The following is a 24,048-nucleotide window of genomic DNA, read 5'->3' as shown; positions in this document are numbered from 1 at the left end:
GCCTATAGTTATAACTTTGAGGGCCTAAAACGGTGTTTTGCCTGCCGGTCTTTGCCGCCTAAATCCCACTTTTTAGTGTCTAAAAATCCGGCCTCTAGTCATAACATGAAAATCAAGACATGCATGTCATAAATGCCATAAATTACACGTAACGCTATTGCTGCTCTTGCGGTCGTTTCGTTCATTTGAGATATTGTAAAACGGATATAGTACGACGTCACTGCATGGTGAACATAAGTGACAGGCCCTCACGTGAAAATCATGACAGGTGTGTCATGTAAGATTATAACTACATACCTCTCTCACGATGCGCTCGCGGTCGTTTCGCTAGTTTCACATATACCAAATTTAGAATTACGTGCCGTTAATGAATGATGAAGGTATATGACTAATGCAAACATAATAATCATGAGATGCGTGTCATGTAAGAACATCACTACATGACGCGCTCAAAACGCGCTCGTGGTCGTTTCGCTGGCTTCACATACACGACGTTTGGTAATACGTGACGTCAGTGGAAGACGAAGGTATATGACTCGTGCAAACACGTGAAACATGATATACGTGTCATGTGAAAGATGACAACTTGCGGCGCTCATAGTGCGCTCGTGGCCATTTTGCTGGCTCCACATGCACCGAATTTGACATCACGTGACGTGAACAGACGACGAAGATAACTGGCACGTTCAAACATGATAATAATAATATTCGTGTCAATAAAAACTTGACTACATGCTGCACTCATAGCGCATTCGTGGTCGTTTTGCTACCTTCACATATACAAAATTTGATATTAAGTGACGTGGGTGGCCGACGAGCACAAACGCCAGGTGCTAACTTAATCATCATGACATGGAAGTCATGTACGGAACAATTTACATCTACCTTGTAGGGTTTTGCTGAATTTAATGTCACGATTCAACCTTTCTCCTTCATGCATCGCATATCATTGATTCGCACAGTACGTGGGATCTTCTTTTTTCTTATTCTAACGCTACCAAAACGTTATTCGTGTTTTTGCTCGTTCCGACATAGCTTGCATAAAGACTCTAACAGCAGTGGATTCGGGATTTAGGTAGGGAAGGGTCGACATTCTCCTTTCCAATGAGAACTTGAGCTGAATAAGCTGGTTCTTGATCTCGAAGGCGTTATAGGTATGTGATTTACTGGGAAATTATGTCAGCTTCCGGGAGCTAAGGTAGTCTGGAGTTGTTTCTCTACATGAGATGCTTCTGTGGCGTACTTCTTCAATGTCCACATGAATCACGCGACAAGTCTCTCGTGAGAACCTCCCCACCATAGGGCATGAATGGCGATTATTGTCTATTTTATATGCTTTTAGCAATGTGCCTAGAGTCTACGTCGTTTCTCACTAACTGCCACAATTTCGGGAGCTCTCTCTTCATGTTAAACACTAAGGCTTTTTCTAAGAATATATGTGAAAAATGTTTCCACCGCGAGACGAAGCAATTGAAACGTCGAGAAAGATTGTTGCTGTCATAGCTTCAACTGATTAAAAAAAAATAGCTCTAGTCACGTGTACGGGAATCGGTAAGTATACATTTTGGCGTTGCCACCTCAATGTTTAGCATGCAGAGAACCGGCGAATTTTTCGCGCGGACTGTGGAACTATGAGCATTTGAAGCAACCCACGGGTGGCGGTTTATTTTTAATAACCACTTTTCTAAGCATGGACAGAATGTACGAGTTGACAGCCTGGCCACGGAGTCTGTAAGATACGATCGCTGTGCCGCATAAACGATCTTGACTGTTCACAGCCAAGTTTTCGGTAAAATGCACTTCTTTTACTTATTCTTCTGTATCTGAAATCCCAAAAGTTCAATAATTCAGAATGGAACACGTGTTTGCTCAATCAAAATCGTAACTCTAGCACCTCATTTAAGATATCCACTAATAAGATGTTTTCAAAAGCTGTTTCAACATTCTTTCATTCAATACGTTCAATACAGTAATACAATACAATAAAAATGCGTATATTACAGACGGAGGTCGCAAAGTGAGAACCGTCAGGTGTATCTCCTGATAGAACGAGTACAAATAACATAAAACAAAGATTGACAACTAAGAAACTATCTAAAAATAACAAACTAGCACATATGTAAATACTTATAAAGAAATATACATACATAGTTAGCATACACACACGGCAAAAAAAAGTTCCCTTGATTACCTAAAGAGGCGTAAGTGACATGCTGCCAACCACTTCAGTAAAAAAAAATAGTAGGCAAGAGATTTAAGTAGAACACATGAAACGTGAAGCCCGTTCAACTCTTACGGCGAGCTTCGTAATGAAGAAATAAAGTAACAGTTCCTACGGAAACACAGCTGCTCCATAGGGCCATTTCTCAAACAATATTCATAATACTAATGCTACATGTCCACAATGGCCAAACGTGTTTCAATAAATTCAGCTTGAGGCACACGTAATAAGAAGATTTATCTTTGTAAGTACAAGGTCATTTGAAACTTCCGAGGCCACTATTCCAACTAATCCTTCTGTGGCAGCGTCACCTTGGAACTTTTGACTGCACCTGCACATGCTAAAAAACTTACCAAGTGAATTGAAATGTTTAAAAACTAACAAGGACAAGTCTCCTTTTAACTGAAATCGAATTTTATTTTTCTATGATCATAAAACGAAACACAGCACAGACATTCCACAAATTGTGTGAACAAAAATGGTCAAAAATGGATTTTATTGCAACGTCTTTCTATCTGGAATTCTTATTACGAAGCAAGAATATCACAGCTTCCAGATACTCATAGCACCTTTGTTGTTTTCCCATATAACAGTATTGCGCAGACTTCTGAAAAAGAAGAAAAACGTTTTGTAAGCACTACCACAGAAGGTGAGTAAAGAGCAAAAAACATTGCCAGCACAATTACTTTATTCATTTATTTCAAAACGCCTAGCAGGTCTTGTTAGATGTATTGGGTTGCAGCACAAAAATATATGATCGCACATGATAAATAATATTATATATTGAACTTAATAAAATGGCTGAAAGCATACACAACTTCATAAACCCACCAAAATATTGGCTAGCAATATTAGTAGAGGCAAAAAAGAGCAAAGGAGTAATTGTACTTATTATGCAATACAACGATTATGGTCCTGTCATGCCAAATCACCCAGCGATTTTTCGACCGTCATGAATATGGTGGAAAAACTGTTCACATGTTTGTCGAAGTGCGAAACTTGTCCAGGTGATTTTATTTTATTGCGAAAATTATCCTCCTTATTTATGAGAGTCTGTAGTATGGTGCCAAGTGAGGTAAAAGTGGTCAAACAACAATTTTTTCAAATAACGTTTTGGAATGCACTCAGATGTAATAAAGTGATCTAACTAAATATAATGACTTACTTATGTATGCCAATTTTTCGAGAGCTTTTCCCAAGTGCCTTATTGAATAATGTTGCCAAGTTTGGGATTTTTTCTGAGAACAAGGCAAATTGTAAGGACACATACACAATGTGCTGGCGGCCAGTTTGCAATGCTACAGATTAAAATTATTTACACACTGAAATTCAGCAGAGACTCGGAAAAAATTGTGAATTTCACATTTTTAGGAAAGGCTTTGTAGTCAGCATCGAAAAGCTTGCCTTGGAAGGTCGGACAAAAATATGCACATTTTGTTTTAAAGCTCCATGTACTAGTTGGACATACATGAAGTTACTACAGTGTCCTAATTTTTTAAACTCGTGAAGTCTTTTAAATATGTATCTCCACCAAAATTACGCCTAATTAACTCAAGCAGCATGAAGCACTCGCAAGGGCAATTTTCAACGAAATTCCACAGACCCGAGGTAGAGACAGCAAGCTTGATGCGGAGCAATTGCAAATATAACGGGTCTATCATCTGCATTCGATAGCCAACAGAAGTGTACTACATTGAATGTGGCCAGAGTGTAGAGACCAGCACCCTAGCAAAAAAATATATTTTTAACGGGGGGTTGGTGTTTGAGGGGAGAACGACTTTCGTCATACTTTATGTACATTCGTGTGTGTTTGTATTTGTGCACGCAGGTATGTACATGCAAAACTAAGAAACTTACAGCATCCCCATGAAGGTAATGATGATGCCTGGGGCGAAGCTTCAGGGGGTTTCATTGGTAAACTGTGAATTCATCTGTCTGTCTGTCCCTCACACTAGTGCCTTCTGCTGAGTAATCCAAAAACTAGGCAGCCACAAACCGGTCACAGTAGAAGGACAGATTTACGGCTTTACAATAAAAAATTTCTGGACTGCGCTGGGGAGGGGGGGGCAAGAAATTAAGCTTTTTCTGCCTTCCTGGCTACGCTATTGGTGATGACTGCCCAGATGAGACAAGAAGCCGTTAAAAGTATACAGTGCACAATAATATCTACTGCACAACATAAACGAGGCTATCGACTGGGCTACCAGTTCTTACTTTAAAGTTTTTTTTGCTTCTGTATTCATTTGATAGATTTTGGGCCTCGAGAAGCAGGGTGCTCTCTTAAAGGCAGATAATTATAAATGTTTGTTTTACAATAGCATTTATCAGTGTACTGCATCAAGGCTACTAGCATGCTATAAGACGCATGTACTGAATACGACTAAATATTTTTAATAAATGTATGAAACACACCTACTGCATTTGGAGAGCTCCCCAGGAAAGTAGGATTTCTGACTCTATATCTCTAAAGCTGCATGGCTTATCAGAAGTCACCAGACTGATGTCAGCCCTCGTAGCACTCCTCTGTTGCCAATGGAATGCACATGACAATCTTTTTCTCATTTGAACTGCTCTGTAGAGAGCACCAAATTTGCTCTCTGTATCTCAGGTCAGTGGGATTCTGCTGAAGATTGCCCTTGCAAGTGTGTCATGTCACTTGAGTTACGTAGGCGAAAAGCCTGTGCAGATACATATTTAAAGATGTTTTTTTCAATTTAAAAATTATACCTTCTAGTAACCTTGCCTATAAAAAGCTTGTACATAGAACCTTAAATTGAAATATTGTGCATATTTTTAGTCGGACCCAAGAGGCAAGTTTTGATGCTGACTACAGAGCTTTTCCCAAACAAAGTGACACTCACATTTTTTTCAGGTTATCTGCTCTAACATCAGTGCCTAAATCATTTTTTATTTGTTACATGTTGACAGGCCACCAGCACATATTTTATTTGTGTCCTTGGAACTTGGATGTTTCCGGGAAAAAGCTCAAATTTGGTAAGTTTATTCAATATTGCTCATAATAAAGTAACTTTAAGAATTGATATACATAAGTCAATTTTTCAAAGTTAGACAGCTTCATTACCTTGCCAGAAATGTATTTTATTGAGTGCTTTCCAAGAACAGCTTTTGAAAAAAATTGTTGTTCTATGCCTTTCACTTCACTTGGTACCAAACTACAGGCTCTCATAAATAGAGAGAAAATTTTTTGGCAACGAAAATAAATTACTAGGATGAGTTTCCCACTTCGAGAAACATGTTGAAGTTATATCAGCCATATTTGTGATGCTCGAAAAAACGCTGAATGATTGGCGTGGAATGACTTATTAGAGATAACATCAACAGATATGCCAGGTGTTTCAAGAAATGCGTCAAATATTTTTTTAATTACAAAAAAGAGGTATTTGCATGCTTCATGCGGCGTTGCCTTCCTGTTGCAGAAGACATCTTGAAATTGATAGACAATAATTACGACATAAATTAGAGAAGTTGTCAAAATTAATTATTTAACCTGCGTTTATAGCTGATCAAGTCAAATGGGCAAATTGAACCCCTTCCTAGAAATGGTCCCTAGCTAGTTTCAAATTTGAAAAAAGCGGCCACTGGTAAGCACCGCAGAGCTATGCATTCTGCTCAATTCAGCAGCGAAACCAAAACCGACACACCAAACAGTGCATCTACCATTCACTTCGACAATTCTCTCAATGACGACACTGTTTCTCTTGCATTGTGAGAGAAGAATATGCGAGCGTCGATAAGCGGGCATGAAGCGAAGTGTCTAGGTTGACGGTTGATAATGGCAAGGAAAAAAGTGTCCTCATTGAGAGCTTAGTCGAAATGAATGGTAAATGTACTGTCTGGTGCATCGGTTTTCATTTCGCCAGCTACATCAGGCATACTCGATCACTTCACGGTGATGACCAGTGGCTGCTTTTTCAAAATTTCAAAGTGGTTATGGACTTTTCGCAGCAAGGACTTCCATTCGCTCATTTGACTCGACCAGCTACTGCCATGGGTAAAAAAAGTAATTGTCTGAATGCTATATTTACTGCTGTTTTTAATGTTTGTATGCATCTGAAGATTCCTTCTATCACAGGAAAAGCAACGCCGCAACTAGCACGCTAGCACCTCCTTTCTCTTATTTAAAAAAAATATTGGACACATTTCTTTGAACACCCTGCATTTTGTACAAATGCAGGCAATGCGAGGTAAAAACAAAGTTTACCAGAAACAAGCAAGATGAAATAACGAACTCATCAAGAGACAGCCCCATAGCCAGAAACGTTATTGAGGGAGGGGTACGTGTTGATGGCCAAGAAAATTTACTTTCTTTATTACTTATGCTCAGCACGACAATCCTCAACGTGCAAACTCTGGAGGGGAGGGGGTACCTTTGGGGCACCCCTCTGGCTACAGGCCTCCACTGAATACTTAAAACTTTCTCAGAATACACCACACTTTCTTAGAATACACCGGATGTCACATAAGGAGAATTTGTCATTTTCAACAGATGTAAATGAAGTTCTGCAGAAAACAAAGCATTTGTTCCAAGTGAGCAGATCAAAAGGAATGTTTTGCTGTATTAGTAAAATATGTAGTGAGCAATTCTATCGAGACCTTTAAAAAAATATGGAAACAATGCTACAACCTGAGAGCCCATGTCAAGTAACAAATGTATACAGTCAAAAAGGCCTGCAAGTCGAGTGTTACATGTAAAAGCTTACGAAAGCCAAACTGATGATTGAAAGTATTGTTACGAACTTCCAGCTAGAGGCCTTGCCTTGCAACAGGAAAGCTGCTAATCATCATGGAATAAACTTCGTAAATGTTATACAGGTTGCCATTATTGGGTCTGAACTTACTAGTTGAAAAGCGGGCTAAACACGTGTTCTCGAAATCAAAGGTATAATTGCTGATCTTTTATACAAACTCCTTATTGAAACCACCGCACATCCCATTGAAATAATGTAAAATTACGAACAAAAACTTGGATGCCCGAGTTGGTGCTGTTTTGACTTTTCGTGCTCTAGCTGACTAAATTGGTATGCTGTAAAACACATTAACAAGATGAGCGATGTTTACGATACTCTTGCTAGGTTGCCAGCACTAAATGTTTGCCCTCACTACGGCTAGAGGTTGCCAGTGTCAAATTAAACACAGAAATTACAACTGCGGGCTTCGAAGGTCACCTTTCGAAGGCTATGTTCTAAATTTGCGATGTCGAAAACAAATTTAAAACTGGACAATGACAACAAAATAAACATCATCTACATGGCACAGGTTTGTTTCACACTCACTAACGCGGAAGAACATCAACAATGAGTATGAAATCGTGACTGTTGTATTATAGTCTCATGCAAGGAAGATATGAGTATGCTAAGAGCTGCTTGATCACCATTCGCTGTTGCATGCTGCTGGACTGAGAACGCTGAACCATCCAGAATTGGCAGTGGGGATGCAGTGAAAATGATACCACTTGATGATTTGCTGTTGATGCGGCAACACAAATTCCTGCAACATCAGGACACCATGATGCTTGAGGCATAAACAATCATATATACGTTGGCATGAGAGGCGACAACTGGCCCAAGAACAATCGAAGCAGCACCTTGAAGAGAATAAATAGTGAGTTGACATTGCAACTACTGTGTCAGGTCTCATGACATAAATATTGTGACATGCTTGTCCAACATGATGTCAAACAATTTTCATCAGGGGCGTGTGTGCATACCTGCACACTACTGCCTGTGGAAAGTGGGTATGACCCAAATGTGATTCACTGCCTATGGTAACTCACGGACCGCAAGAATCCACGTGATTGATTGATATGTGGGATTTAACGTCCCAAATCCACCATATGATTATGAGAGACGCCGTAGTAGAGGGCTCCGCAAATTTCGACTACCCGGGGTTCTTTACCGTTCACCCAAATCTGAGAACACGGACCTACAACATTTCCGCCTCGATCGGATATGAAGCCGCCGCAGTCGGGATTCTAACCCGCGACCTGCGGGTCAGCAGCCGAGTACCTTAGCCACTATACCACCGCGGCGGGGCAGAATCCACTTCCTAAATCTTTCAGTAAGCATTAAGGAGACAGTACAATAGAACATTTGTTGCCAATAGCAGCAGGTTCGCAGCTAGTAAAAAAATTCAGTGAGAAGATACAGTAAATATTGTAGTTGTGGCTGCATTTGAACCTTGGAATTGCAGGTGGTGCAAATAGCCACACTAGTGTTTGTAAATGCTCCAGGAAGAACTAATTATGCCTCATATTGGAGAAAGGTCGAGTGTTGGCAATGTTGGCTATCCTTGTTTAAAACAATGTAATAAACAATAAATATGTACTATAAATGACTCAACAAGCTAAAATTAAGGACTGTTTTACCTGACAGAAATTATGATATGCAAATAATTGAACCGTGGCAGGAACCTGATTTTGATAAACCTGAAGTCTATGCTCCTAAAAGCACAGATGTGAGGCGAGGCATAAGATTGCGCTATCAGTTACTCCTTAGGCATTAGTGTGATCGACATACCTGGTAAGTCTTTCTTATGTTGACAGCTACTTAGTTTACGTCAATATATCTATCAACTTACTAACAATTGACTGAAAGATTAAAAAAGGCAGTCAAGACAGCTTGCTATTGGCTCTTTCCTATGAACTTTATCTTCACAGATCAATAGATTTGCTCTATTGCATTTGGACTTAGTCCATGAGAATGTATAAGAACCACACCTTTTAAAGTAATTTTCGTGCCTTCTGCACCACTGCAAATAAAACTTCTATCTCAGGTATAACACCAGTAGAATTTAAACAAAAAACACTATGTTTATAATAAGTGTGTTAAATCAAATATATGCAACAAATTATGAAAGTATGCATATATGGTCTTCAACAACATCTCGACACTAATCAACCGGAGCCAAATACTTGTCGTGTAATATTTTTTTTTTCTGACAAGAAGAGTTTTCCAGCTTAGCTTACAAAAGTTGGCTCTATTGTAACCTATCATGTAAACCATTTTACATTTAGAAGCTAGTAATGACCAAAACACACAGACTTGAGAGTTAGGAAGAAAGGCAGCTTTTTTGTGAATGTAGGAGCTTCTGCTGAAATGAATCGTCATGTTGGTTTCCAATTGAAAAATAATTGATTCTATTTTATTCACAATTTTACGGTATCAACTCTGTTTCAAAGGGATAAAATGAATTGATTTTATTTTATTAACAACTTTATGGTATTGAAACTGTCTCTTTTAAAGCGGAAGTGACATCAAAGATGCAAACTTGAAACATAACTGAAACAGAAACTTCCTAATGAAGCTCCACCTTAAAAGAATAAACTACCTTCATGATAAGTGCCCAACTAAGGTTTCAATCTTTTTTTTTTACTTTTCCAATTTTTGACCAGCAGTTTTTAACTGCATATTACAGCATCTATATAGCCTGTAGAGGCTTTAATACATTTACTATTACCGTTTTCATGCTAAATTTACAACCAAACATTTACAAAAATCAATATCTTTACAACTTTCTCACCAGCTGTAAAATTTATTTCGCAATGTAGACATATCAAATTATTTTAGCTTACAGAAAACACTCTGATAATCAGCTAATACGAACTATCTTACTCCACTATATGCTATGTCTCTAAAAATCCCCAATATAGACCATATTCTTCATATACTGAAAATACTACGACTGTTCTACACAGAAATTGGTTCCTAACCAGATTGACAATTAACAGATGTTTGAAATAAATTTCTGGATTTTGACGTCTCAAAACCACGATATCATTATGAAGGACGCCGTGGCGGATGCCTCCGAAAATTTTCACCATTAGATCATCTTTATTGTGCACTGGCTATGCACAATACATGGGCCTTTACCATTTCCCCTCAATCAAAACGCGATTACATAACACGGCCGGCATCGAACGCGCGGTCAGCAGTCGACCACCGTAACCCCAATACCACCACGGCAAACGACGCACATATTCTCGTTCACATGCTGCTTGATATTTCTTGAGATAAAGTTCTCTCTGGCTGTTCGCACTTCAGTGCTGCCTGCCTACAACCGCCTTCAGCCACCTTTTAATAGAGAACGCGGAGGAGATGAACTTTGACCCGACGAGGAGAACAACACGCATGTATGATGCAGCACGCGAAGAATTCATGGTAGATATCGTCTCGTCTTTTGGTGCAGTGGCGTACCGGCAGCGTAAACAGAACGCCGCCAGCATAAAGGGAGGTGCACACATTGAACGGCTGCACTACGGCGTTTAGGAGCCTGAACACTGGTAGCATAGAGTAATGCAACTGCTCTGGGCAAGTAATCAGAGCACAATGAAAATGTCATGCTCGAAATGGAAACACGACGAACACAATCAATCGGCGATTTCCGTAAATGCTGTATTTTCTGCCCTCAGTACGCACTCCGTCTCACAAAAAGCATGCATCATACAAGCTGCGCAAAACCAACATCGACAAAGGAGCACTGTGTTTAAGGCCTCGAATTTACTCGAAGCGGCCTATTCTGAGATAATGCGTAGGTACTACATGACACAGATTATTAGTGGCACGAGCTGTAACCCAAACGGCGGAAAAAATGAGAAGTTGCGAACACAGCTTCAAGATGCAGACTGGAAAAAATAGCAGCGCCAGCCGGGTCGCGTGTTTCCGTATCATATCCAAAGAGATATATGGGGAAAATACGGTGACGCTATTGGCTTGAAGCAATCACAAGATATAAACGCACTTCCGGTCTTTTTTGTTTGTTTTTGTTTTTTATGCAAGATGGAGGTGCGCATAGACGCTTTCATAACGCTAATTTTGCAATACGCTGGTGAAGCTTGTTGAAGCCGTACGCCGTAGAAATTACGCCGAAACGTGTGGGCTTTTCGCTGACTGCGTCGCTGAAACGAGTTGTGTTTTCATGCATCTGGTGTGCTCTGTTTTTTATTTATAACGCGTTCGTTTGGGCTGCCAGCCAGCGAAGAAGACTCGCCACTTGAAGTACTTCCGATGTCAGCTGTTTTAAGGCAAGTGGGTTGTATCACCTGTAGACTTCACGCTGTGGTAAAATAAGATGAGAAGAACTTCTTTGAACGCTGTTTTGTGAAGGTGTGCCGTTTCTCTATACGCCGCGCGTTCACATAATGGTCTTTTGCCATCTTATTTCTCTTTATATCACGTGACGCACTGCCAACTAGCGCGCTGTTAACGCGCATAGGGCTCACAAAGCTCATGTAGTAGAATAGAGCGGTTGAATCCTTGGCGTTCGCCAGATGCAGCTCCACATTTAGGAAGCACACTGAGAGCATAGCGTGGGCCTTACCAGATTAAAAATTAGATAGCGCAGTTTTCCCTCCCACACTGATGGGTAATGTTATGTTCAAAAATCTGTTGGGTTGTTCTGAAAAAGATTGAAATAGGAAGCATTGGAGGGGGGGGGGAAGGGGAACAGTATTTGTCACCTAATGCACATCTCTGTCATGTTCAATAAAACATGCAGGGCAAGTAGTAGTGCCCGCTGTTGTCCAGGCAACGTGAATATTTAAAAAAATTATTTTGTGAAACAAAAAACATGGCTACTCACTTCAGACACATAGTTGCACAATACACTTGGTTTTTCGAGACATAGTTATTGAAATTATTTAATCCATTTTTATTACTGTTCTGAACACATATTACACAAAATTGTTTTTGAATCGAATATCAAAAATTGAACTCCAAAAAAATTGCTTTGCAAGAAAAAAGAACTAGCAAGAAATTAGTGAAATAATACACAGTATGAAAGCACAAACAAAAAGTGCAAGACGTGCTCACTCGTTGAAAATAAACTGCTTTGTATTTGAAGCACTTCTGAAAATACAATCATTTATGAGTCACTGCACATGTCTGTCTCCTTTTGCTTGTGTCATTTCGGGCCTCTTATTACTTAACGGTGTTTCCAAACCAATAAGCTCACAAACCCATTAGCTGCAAATAGATTTCCTAGACTGTGACATGGTTTGAAAAAAACGATCATGTGAAATAACAGTACTTTTCATGTTTTTTAAGGGAGACATAATGTCATGATCACATTAAAATGAACCTTCTGCTCTAAAATCAACATACCATGCATCAGTCAAACTTATATGATCTTTTACAGGAAGCAGATTAAAACACCATGATATGTGAAGCGGTATTAAATTTTGAAGCAAATCGTATGTTGTAATACCTTGCACAGATGCCATAAAATTGCACCAGAACGCCATTCACCGAAAGATATGTCCTCCTACCCTATGCTCAAGCCTCATCATGGTGGCGCTAGTCGCTGAGACACTCAGCTGCTGACACGCAGGCCGAGGGATCGAATCCCGGCTATGGTGACTGCATTGTCCATAGAGGCGAAAATGCTGTAGGCAAGTGCACCCAGATTTGGATGCACGTTCAAGTACCCCAGGTGGTCGAAATTTCCGGAGCCCCCACTACAGCATTTCTCATTATCGTATAGTGATTTTGGGACGTTAAACCCCACATATCAATCAATTAATCAATATGTTTGCTGAAGTAGTCTGTTTCCTCGTCCAGTTCTTGCCAATGCACAGTTCAACCAATGTAGCTTTCTTTAAATATCGTTCACAGCTTAGTTTTACACTTTTCCCAAATGATTTTTGAATACTATCGTGTTATTTAGCAAGCATAACTCTCCCTAAAATGGTTCATATGCATTAGTGTTGCTTTTAAAGTTGCACAAGGCTTACGATACCACTTGGTAAGCAGAAACGTGAGCCTTAAGGTCTGACTTATTTATTGATTCATTTCTTTTTTTAGTTATCTCTTACACACTGTTGGTCTTGAGCAGAACAGAATTTAAAACGATGTAAATAATAATGATACAACATGCGAATACATCTGAGAAAACTGTATGCGGAACCTTAGTGGTGCTTGTGAAAGCACTATCAATATGCACTGAATTATTTAGGCGTTACAAAAAAAAAACAGCAGGAAGAATAAATTATTTCACTAATAATACAAAACACCATCAGTCACTTGCTAAAATGGGCCTTCGACAATTATCTATCTAAAAATGTGAATATAATCTGAACCGAAGCCTTATGAGTTAACTACTGTAATTGTAGCAAAGTTAACTGTATTTGTCAGTGTCATTTACTTAGTGTTAAATTTGATGAGACGACGCCTGCTTGGCCCAAGCTCCGAGTTGTCTGGCAATATCGTTGTTACACAACTTTCTCTCAAAGTGTGTTTTACCAGAATTCATTAGCAACAAACCAGATTAACTAATTGCAAACGCTTTAATAAAGAAATTGTTGCAGCCACCTCTTGGCCTGGTGAACATGATGATGTCAACATGCAGCCAATGCTGGTGTGAACCTGAGTTATGAATTAATGCAGGTAAGGTCACGGGCTTTGTTGTAAACATTTCTGACAATATTTTCACTGAACAAACAATTGCAGTTGATGTATGCTTTCTCACAGGCGGTGGGGTTTCGCCTGCTTAAGAAACATGGAGTGCTGATGTAGCATAGGAATCTTCTTGAACACATGGAACCTATGTTCCACAAATCACCATCAGATTTTAAATACATTCAGTTCTGGAGATGCGAAAATCTGTTATTTGACTCAAGTTTAGTTTATTCCGTAAAAGCAACCTATATCAGGCACCAAAACATCAAAAATGTTTTGTGGTCATGTGACAATGTTTACCACGCATTACGCCAATTTTCATGTCATGTTGAGTAATGGCACTGTATTCAGGCAATTTGACTGCGACTTTAGCCATTCATGTAAGCACCCTGGTGCAGCAGATATTCGCGTTATTGATACAACATCATATCGAAGGTAGCACAGAATAACATATATATGTTACGTATCATGCAAGGGCATAGTAAAAATTTGTTTTGAAAGATTAATCTCCAGCATTATTTCTCAAGTTTGTGCAGCAGTTTTGTTCGTGTTTATATACACCTAAAGCACTTAATTTTTGATGGAGTTTGAAACCCAGCTTTTTGCTAAGCCAATGATGCCATAGTTTGTGATGTTTAGTGCAATATTGAATTCTTTTATGCTGTTCTCATTTCAGCATGTATGAACTGCCCTGGAGCATTATTTCGAACTGGTTCTACCTATTAAAAGTAAGATGGTGCTTTCACACTGCTCTTTTTTTGAATGCTACAACGGTTTTGGACTATACAGAAGTGCGATTACACACTCTAGGTGCCTTCGTAGCACTTCTCATCGTGAATCACTCAGGCTTGAAGCTAATCCTTGTTTTCGTTCTTGCTTTGATTCAATGTTATGTATGGCTGTGAACTTTTTCCTACAGTTGTTAAATAGTTGTAGTACTTGCCAACATCTTATATCAGCACAGATACCTTTGGCAAAAATTTATTTTGTGCAGATAGACATGCAGAGCAGTGCTTTCTGAGGCATACAGTGCCTGTTGATCTTTTGTGCACGGATCTTAAAAGCCGTATGATTTTTGTCACAAGGGCCAAGTGCAACACAAAACTAATACACTACTTCTATTGTCATTCGTCTGCTACCAGTCTGTTCCACATGATAGACGTATACCATAGTATAAACTTGTCTAGCGCGGAAATCACTACGAGGATGGAGATGCGTTGCTTGAATCGCCCCGCAGCGGTGGTCTAGTGGCTAAGGTACTCGGCTGCTGACCCTCAGGGCGTGGGTTCGTATCGCGGCTGTGGCGGCTGCATTTCCGATGGAGGCGGAAATGTTGTAGGCCCGTGTGCTCATATTTGAGTGCACGTTAAAGAACCCCAGGTGGTCTCAATTTCCGGAGCCCTCCACTACGGCGTCTCTCATAATCATATAGTGGTTTTGGGACGTTAAACCCCACATATCAATCAAGCGTTGCTTGAATCTTCCAGCCAGGCTACACTTTTTTTAATGGAATGATGGACACGGACACATACCAAGAGTATGCCGAATTTGTCATCCCAAAAATTCAAAGTAGCACAACTGTATTGCTTCGAGTGGCTTTAAAGCAACCCATATTGAGAAAACAGGCTGCGAATATACAGCAGAAACGCACAGCATTTCATTGGTGTGTGACCTGTCAAATCTTTCTCACTAAATGTATGGTTACACAGTTCCTTAAAAAAGTGATGTTACAAATTTTGTTGGATGATTAGTTTCTTTTCATTTATGTAATCTTTTATTTCTGATTGGAAAAATTTCCTTATTTTCTTCACTTATTTGATTCCACAATGGCTGTTTGGGTGTTCTTAATTAAGGTCATTTACTTTATTTCTTAAAATGATTGTTCATAATTTCTCTTTTGTTATCTTTTACTACATTCTTTTCTGAGGCAGAAACATGTCTCATCATTGTTCATTAAAAAACCAACAGCTGGAATGCGACATAATTCGCAAATTGCACAACGAAGCATGATTTTTTGATAGCTAGAAAACAATTAGAGTAGAAATCTTTGTGGCACCACTTTTTAGTTTAAAAGTGTCATTGATTTTAAAATGGTGTCAAAATATTGAATAATATAAGCTTTAGCAGAATTCATTCTCAGGAACTGCAGCAATGACGACTACTTTAAACTATGGTTTCTTTAATTATTTATAGACTTATTGGGGTGGGTAACATGCACTGCTTGGTGCCTTACAATTTACAGTCTGTAGACAAATGATGGTCAGCCTTAACACAGTGGTCACGCATCCAGTAGATGTAGGTCATCTTCACTTTGCAGTAGCCACTCTCACTGAACATCTGAGGAAGGCCACTGTTTTACGTCTTGACATGGATGCAAAAAGTAACAGTCACAAGGGGACCATACGTATTTTTATATGTCGTGCTTAATTTCACAGGCTAAGAATAGCGGGAAAGGAATATGGTGCAAATGCTGCCTTTACAGCCGTCGATGAGCTGAAAAGATTTGCACTGCGACGTCATTCATAATTATATTGCGCTTTGAGACCTAAACCCTAAATATTACCAGAGTCCTGCAATGCTTTTACTGGTCGTGAAGCTTTGCCGTGAGCCTATGGGAGAGCTTTGTGCGCTGCGAGTGAAGGCCGTGGGGCATTGGGCAGACCAGAAGAAACCTGGCTGCTGGTGCCGCTATGGGGGTCAAGTGTAATTTTTCACCTTATGATTACTATTGTGCCTAGTGTGCTGTGCCGGAAGATTGGGTAGGATACCCTATAGCTACTGGGTACCTGGTTGCCTATCCGGTTACAAAAAAGAAGAAAAAGTCCCAGAGTTGTCGCTGCCTAGAGTGACCGGCCGGGAAAAGTGGAAGTGTGAAACGCCGCGACCACTGGTTGTGTCACATTTGTTTCCTCGAATGTGCACGTGTGCGAAAACCTCGTCGATGAGAGTGACATTGTTCGCGTGGACCATTGGTTATTCAAAAAAATTATCAAGTCGCCGCGGGACGTTCCGATATTTTTGCCGACGCTGTGCCGAGAATTTTCCACTGCATCATGGCGTATTTGTATACTGCGAAAAAAAATGCGGAACTCGCCTACCTACAGGTATCGACGGGAACCGTCAGTGAGTTGACGGTTCCCGTCGATGCTGTCTGACGCTGTCTGACGCTGTCTGACGGTTGCTGTCTGTAAACGCTGTCTGACGGATCCCGTCAGACAGCGTTTCTAGAACAATAAGTTATTCAACTGGAGAACATGTACAGGATAATAAGGTATTCATAGCAAATCACAAATAAGAGATTGCAAACGCAGACTCTCCTCATAATGAAATCACTGTTCAAGAAAAAGGGGAGGGGAGAGATTAGAACTAAACTGCAATTATCAATGATAAAAAACCGAAAGCAACTGCTCCTTCGGACTTCTAACACATTATACAAAGAAAAAAAAACTATTATTTTTATGAAATGGTTGTCTAGGCTCAGGTACTGTGAAACTTAAACTGGTAGAATGAATGTAACCGAAAAAATATATAAAAAATCAATGCATGACAGAAAAGAAAAGAGAACGAGAAAAACAAAAAAGGGGAAAGTAGACAGAATGGAAAGAAGAAAAATTGAGAAGAAATAATACTGAAAAAACCATGACAATTTAGCTTAATGAAATAAAAAAGACAACAGAGTGAGAACAGAAAAAACGAGAAAAATCAAGAACAGAAAAAAATTGAAGAAGAAAAAAAAGTTGCAGCAAAAATAGTGAAAACTATGTGCATTGCACTCACGAAGGGTAAATGTTTGACAACTATCGCGGATCGTCTGTCACAATTCAAAATTTTCTTCGTCAAACTTACAATCGTGCAACTATATCTCTGAAATTTAGGCAAAAGTATAATGAATACTTACAAGTCAAGCACTGATATTGTAAATAACTTGAAATTCTGTCACACTTTAACTCTGCCAAATAGCATTATATCAAAATTGAAATAGAATTTTCAGAATAATTTCAACTCTGTGTACCTACTATGCAACTGCTACTAGAAAACAGTTATGAAACTTTTATGGCAATAATGAAGTGGGGGAGAGGAGAAGTACTAAAAATTCTTATTTTTACAGAGCACTCTTTTAGGATGAGTTTAAATCAACAGGCAACTCCTACTCTCACAACGAACTACAAAAGTAAGAACTTCAAGAGGGCCTCATTAGGCTGAACATCGCAATAATTGATCACAGAAGATTATCTTCAACAAACATATACAGTAAGAACAACACTGTAAACTAAAACAAGAGCTTTTTTAATTAGACTGGCGCTTACACGGAGCCACCATCTCGCTTTTTATTGGCTTTTATCTTGAAGTTCTTGCGGACTGCCTGTCGTGCCACGAAATAGTACGAATCTGCGACTTTGCCACAGAGCCACCTCTTGCAAGCTATAACAAATTTTTTTCATTAGCACGGTAAGACAACAGCTACAATAGGATCTTTGCGACATAAAATAGAAGGTTTTTTCTTGGTTCTTCCTAACGTTTTCACACCTTCCTATAAGATACAATGCCTTGCTTCTACATTGGCTTTTCCGGCAACTCATCGGCATAATGCCAGTAATTCACGAGCTGGCAGAGAGATTCGAGCTAAATTTCGAACCTTTGATGAGCACGCAGTTTACATTTTCTGGAATGGGATCATTTTTAGCACACCGAAGCCGTCTCGCACATACCAGGAGGTTCTTAGGGGGAATAAAAAACATGCTGAAAAATGTTCGCCTTCCAGAAAATCCATGGCTTGTACTCAAAAAAGGTCCGACATTTTGCTAGAAATCATCTATTATAGCTCAAAAAGTACTTATCATGAACCAGCAAGTTGTTGAATAGGCCGATATGGACATTAGGGTCCGTTTCATACAGAGGGCATAAAAGTTTTATAACCGGGAAAATACAGTTCATTTTCCTCTCAAAATTTTATGGCAGCTGTTGTGTTGTCATGTGCAATAATTTTTGGTGCTCCAAGCAGATAAAAGTGTTGGATTTGTGGAAGTATATGCAGATTTATGCAATTTTTGGGCAAAACAGGAAGTCTTCAAGAAGTTCATTGAGGTAAAAGCCAGCAAAAAAAGAGTGGTCCTGTGTAAAAATTTGAGCTTGTGAAACTTGCACAGTTTATTGCATCTAGAAAGAACAATAATTTTTTGTTTGCTTCATGGTCAAGATGCACAAGCCAAATGTTCCTTTTACGACAATTTTTAGTGAATAAAGTACATGGTAGAGTGTGCTTAGCAACTCCAATGCCATAAAAGACCATTTTTCGACTGAAAAATCTGCCTCGGTCACCCACTTCAAGTGAATTCTTATATAGGGCCTGACTTCATCAGGGTTGATGTTGAGGACCTACTTTATTTTGTCCTGTAGAGTGAATTGTTTTTTTTTTGTCTAAGAAGCAGCGTAGACTAGAGTGAAGGTGTTGCCTTCTGAAATTTCGCTGGCATAGAGCTGAACCTTTTATGACCCTTTTTATGTTCATTGTTAAAGTCACTTCCATCAGTTTAAATGGACCTTTTTATGTCCAAAGACGTAGCATGTTCATGGGTTCTTCTGTCACTCCTGTTTTGTGCAATCTCATGTTCTTTTAACCATGCCTTGCACCAACATTTCAACGGTAGCTGTAATAAAAGATTGCAGATATGCTAGTAATCTTCTTTCATTATCTAAAAACAACTAGCCACTCTACATATCAGCCCATTGTTAACAATAATTTTGTGATTTGCTAACTCCGAAGTCATTGCTGTTTCCACATGAGTTCCCAGCTTGTAACTCTTTGGGAACTTCTTTGTTTGGAAATTACCCTGTAGAGCTGCCACACCTGCTGGCTTTACTCGCCTCAGTCAGCAAAAAGATTGCTGCCGTGTGATATTTAAGTCTGCACTTGCAAGGTAATGCATTGACGAGATATGCAGAAATTTTTTTTTAAAAGCCTTTTGGATCAGTGCACGGCTGCCTTCCCTCACAAGCTCAGCAGGAGTTTAGAACGATGAAGCCTGAGCTTGAGCTTTATTGGCAATAAATTGTACACAAGCTAAAAAAGGTTACAAACAGACATTGCTTGCAGGTTGTTTTTTTTAGAGGAATGAAAGGGGAGAAGCTGTTTGAACACTGCCCACACTTAGTATTGTCTGATCGCAGCAACAAAGGTGGTTGAAAAAGCGTTCCATATTGTGCGCAAAATATGCCACCGATGTTTATGAACTTAAGCGATTCTGTAGTAAGATGCATATCAACCAGAAAGTACGGAACATGAATGAACATGCATAACAACATGACGTTTTGCTGACATGTGAAGATGGCTCATATTTACTGGCTCACTGCAAATTAGGTAATTGTGAACCGCGCCTGAATAGGATAAGATTTTTAGTAAAAGCAGCGGCACTACCACTCACGCATTGGCATCACCCCACTTGAAGCACAGTGTTTCTTATGTATCATTGAAACTTCATTGTCTCTCTCACAGGCAGAGAGCAAGTTCTTGATGACACGTTCTTAATAGGTACGAATGTGCTCGACCTTGCGGCACATGTCTGTGCCTATATGATGAATAAACAGTTCAAAGTTTGTGGCCCCTTTCACCACTGTTCATTCAAGAACAGCCATAATTTAGTGGTTTGTACACATTCAGTAAATGCACTTTTCTGAAAGTGTAGAAGCGTAAAAACGTGTGGTGGTAGGGGCCTCGCATATTGAATAGTAGTGAAAGGGCATGTGTGAGCCAGCTGTCAGTTAACATGCCTAAGATTGTCCTGAGCTGTTTTCTCAAGTTAGGGCCCAAGTTGGCTAGATCGACAAGTGTTACCCTAAGGGCATTGATGAATACTTTTTTCCGCTACTGTACGTCTTTTCATTTATTGGCATTTGCCTTGATGTCACTTCTCTCTTTTTTCTGCGTTTGCAATCCAGAGAAACAATATTAGGGCTCCTGCACTGCTCGGTGTACCCATACAAGTTTTCATGTCGCAAACCTAAATGGACAGTTATGCTTACTTTATAAGCAGTTGAAAATATCTTGGCTAACTTCTGGTAGCGGAAATCATTCAGAAGTGTTTCAGGGCTCAATGATTGTATCAGGGATTCTTTAAGCATTGCTTACACTGAGTGTGACTGTTTTAACTTTATGTTTTTGCACCATTATTTCAGCAAAAGCAGCTCACTTGTCTTCCTTTAATTTTTTTATAACACGCCTGGAAATGTACTTCAAGCACATCACAAGAGGCCTACTATGCCACTCAAGAAAACTGCTTCATCTCATCTTCAAGCTCTAAAGAAGTTACTTTATGAAGCAAGCCAGTGAAGTGTATACGTTAGGCATCACATCAAAGAAAACAAATAAACAAGTCTTTTTTTGCAAGAAACATCATTAATTTTGTGTTGCAAAAACATTTGGCTGCATTTTGGTCACATATAGTCTCAGACAAGAAAGGTTGTTAATATCAGAGGTAGGAGGTAATCTGTATTCAAGTTGTGAAGTGCAATGTTTTTTTTTCAGTTAAGTCATGAGTCTGGATTTGAAAACTCGTCATTATCCACCGGCCCTCTTCCGGCATACAACCAGCATCGTCCACCTGTCATCTGCCCACCACTCTCATCGTCCGACATCTGTCCACCATTCTTCTACCATCTATCTGTCTGTCACTACCCATTACCATAATCCACCAATATTGTGGCTGTCATTATGTCCTCCATCTGTCTGTCACTCCCACCATCTGCCTATCATCCGCCCATCATTACCCATTACCATAATCCTCGAAGATGGTGGGTGGTGGGTCCAATCATGCCCACCATTGGGCAAATTTTCAATAAGGCCCTACGTTTCAGAGCATCGTCCAACTTCAGGTAGTATTGTACTTTTTTGGGTACCGCCCAAATCGAGGTAGTATTGCACTTTTCAGGGCATAACCCAAAGTATGGTAGTACTTTACTTTCAAGGACATTGCCCAAATTAAGGTAGCATTGTACTTTTCAAGGCATTGCCGAAATCAAGGCCGTAATTTACTTTTCAGTGTATCGCCCAAATCAAAATAGTATTTCACTTTACAGGGCATCGCCAAATGAAGGTAGTAGAGTACTTTTCAGGGCATTGCCCGAAGCAAGGTAGTATTTTACTTTTAAGGACATCAACCTAAACAATAAAGTACTGTACTTTCCAGGGCATCGCCCAAATCAAGGTAGGATTTCACTTTTCAAGGCCTCGCCAAAATTAAGGTTGTGATGTACTTTTCAGAGTATTGCCTGAATCAAAGTAGCATTTCACTTTCTAGCACATCGGCCAAATGAAGGTTGTACTGCAGTTTTCAGAGAATTGCCCAAATCAAGGTAGGAATTTACTCTTCAAGACACTGCCCAATTTATGGTAATACTGTACTTTTCAGGGCATTGCCCGAAGCAAGGTAGTATTTTACTTTTAAGGACATCAACCTAAACAATAAAGTACTGTACTTTCCAGGGCATCGCCCAAATCAAGGTAGGATTTCACTTTTCAAGGCCTCGCCAAAATTAAGGTTGTGATGTACTTTTCAGAGTATTGCCTGAATCAAAGTAGCATTTCACTTTCTAGCACATCGGCCAAATGAAGGTTGTACTGCAGTTTTCAGAGAATTGCCCAAATCAAGGTAGGAATTTACTCTCCAAGACACTGCCCAATTTATGGTAATACTGTACTTTTCAGGGCATTGCCCGAGTCAAGATGCTATTGTACTTTTCAGGGCATCATTCAAATCAACGTAGTGTTGTAGTTTCCAGGGCGTCACCTATATCGAAGTAGTAATGTACTTTTAAGGGCATGGCCCATATTGAGGCAGTATTTTACTTTCCCATTCATTGCCCAAACCAAGGTAGTGTGTACTTTCTAGGGCATCACCCACATCAAAGTAGTGTTGTGCTTTTCAGGGCGTTGCCTGAAACAAGGTAGTATTCTACATTTCAGGGCATCGTCCAAGTAAAGGTAGCATGGTACTTTCCAAGGCATCGCCTAAATCAAGGTAGTATTGTACTTTTCAGGGCATCGCCCAAATGAAGGTAGTATAGTACTTCTCAAGGCATGGCCCAAATCGAGGTGGAATTGTACTTTCTAGGGCATTGCCCATAGTATTGTGCTTTCCAGGGCATCATCTAAATCAAGGTAGTATTTTACTTTTCAGGGCATTGCCCCTATATAGGTCGTATTGCATTTTCCAGGTGATTGTCTAAACCAAGGTAGTATTGTCGTTTCAAGGGCATACTTATTAGAGCTAGGGGTAACGTCAGGACGCACACTCTCGTGTGAAGGAAGAAGGGCGAGCTTCGCTGCACTTAGCGAGTACTGTAGCACTCGCCTCGTACGCGAGCTCGGTCATATGGCGCACAAAACACTATGTAATCTGGTGTGCTGCAGGTGACTGAATGGGATTGAGGAACGGGAAAGAGGAAGCGCTGAAGGAAATGTGACGTCGGCGAGTAAAATCTTCCCGGACTTTTAGTTTGACTAGCCAGATCTAATGGCTTTAACAGATTGTTGTTTAAAATAATTTATACCAATCATATGACTACAGTTAACTTAAGAAATGCCCACTCTACCTTACGCCATACTTATCCCATTTCATTCTTCCTATATAGAGTCTATATGTATTTTGTGAACGTTTATACACATTTAGCAGTGGGGCAGAGCTCTTCTCGGATGGGCCATGGCAGTGCGCACAGAGTTCAGCTTTAGCACGGGTCGCCAGCATAGGGAAAGATGGTGATGGTTGCGCTTTTTGATACCGACTGGCAATATCTAGCAATAATTGCTCGTCACACTAGGTAAAAACACTGCACCGATCCTCATCGCCTTGCATGCGTTGTCATGATAACGGTAATAAATATTGCAGCAAGATATCTATAATCATAAACATGTAAGAAAATTTTAAATTGAACGGAGAAGGAATGTGACCGCTTCAAAATTATTCAATAGAAGTGCGACCACTGGCTGCAGTTACTGAAACTTCATATTTAATCATAATTGAAGGCGTGGCCTGCTGTGATCACTATTATTTGATTTCGCGTTTTGGGAGCATAACTTGTCTCCTATGGTAAATTTATCGTTCTTTTAGCGCTGAATTTTGATGAAGTCTTAATGCTTGACTCTCAACACCTAGTACATTGCAGTGCAGCTCACAGGCGAACTCTCATATATAAATATTTATTAGAATTTTGACGTTTTGGTTCATACAGACATAAACAAGTGCAATCGGCTGATAGACTTACTGTAAAAATATATCCCCTAGGAGTCTATATGCCCTCTACTATCGTTTTCTCGGGCTCTCTAGCCGCAAGAGTTAGTTACGTCATTGGCCAGGTTTCTCGGAAAGTTGCCCATGTCAGACGTGTGCTTAGATTTATATGCACGTTAAAGAACCCCAGACG

This window comes from Rhipicephalus microplus, chromosome X (genome assembly GCF_043290135.1).
Source record: "Rhipicephalus microplus isolate Deutch F79 chromosome X, USDA_Rmic, whole genome shotgun sequence".
In the NCBI taxonomy this organism is placed as follows: domain Eukaryota; kingdom Metazoa; phylum Arthropoda; class Arachnida; order Ixodida; family Ixodidae; genus Rhipicephalus; species Rhipicephalus microplus.
This window is presented reverse-complemented; position numbering follows the sequence as displayed.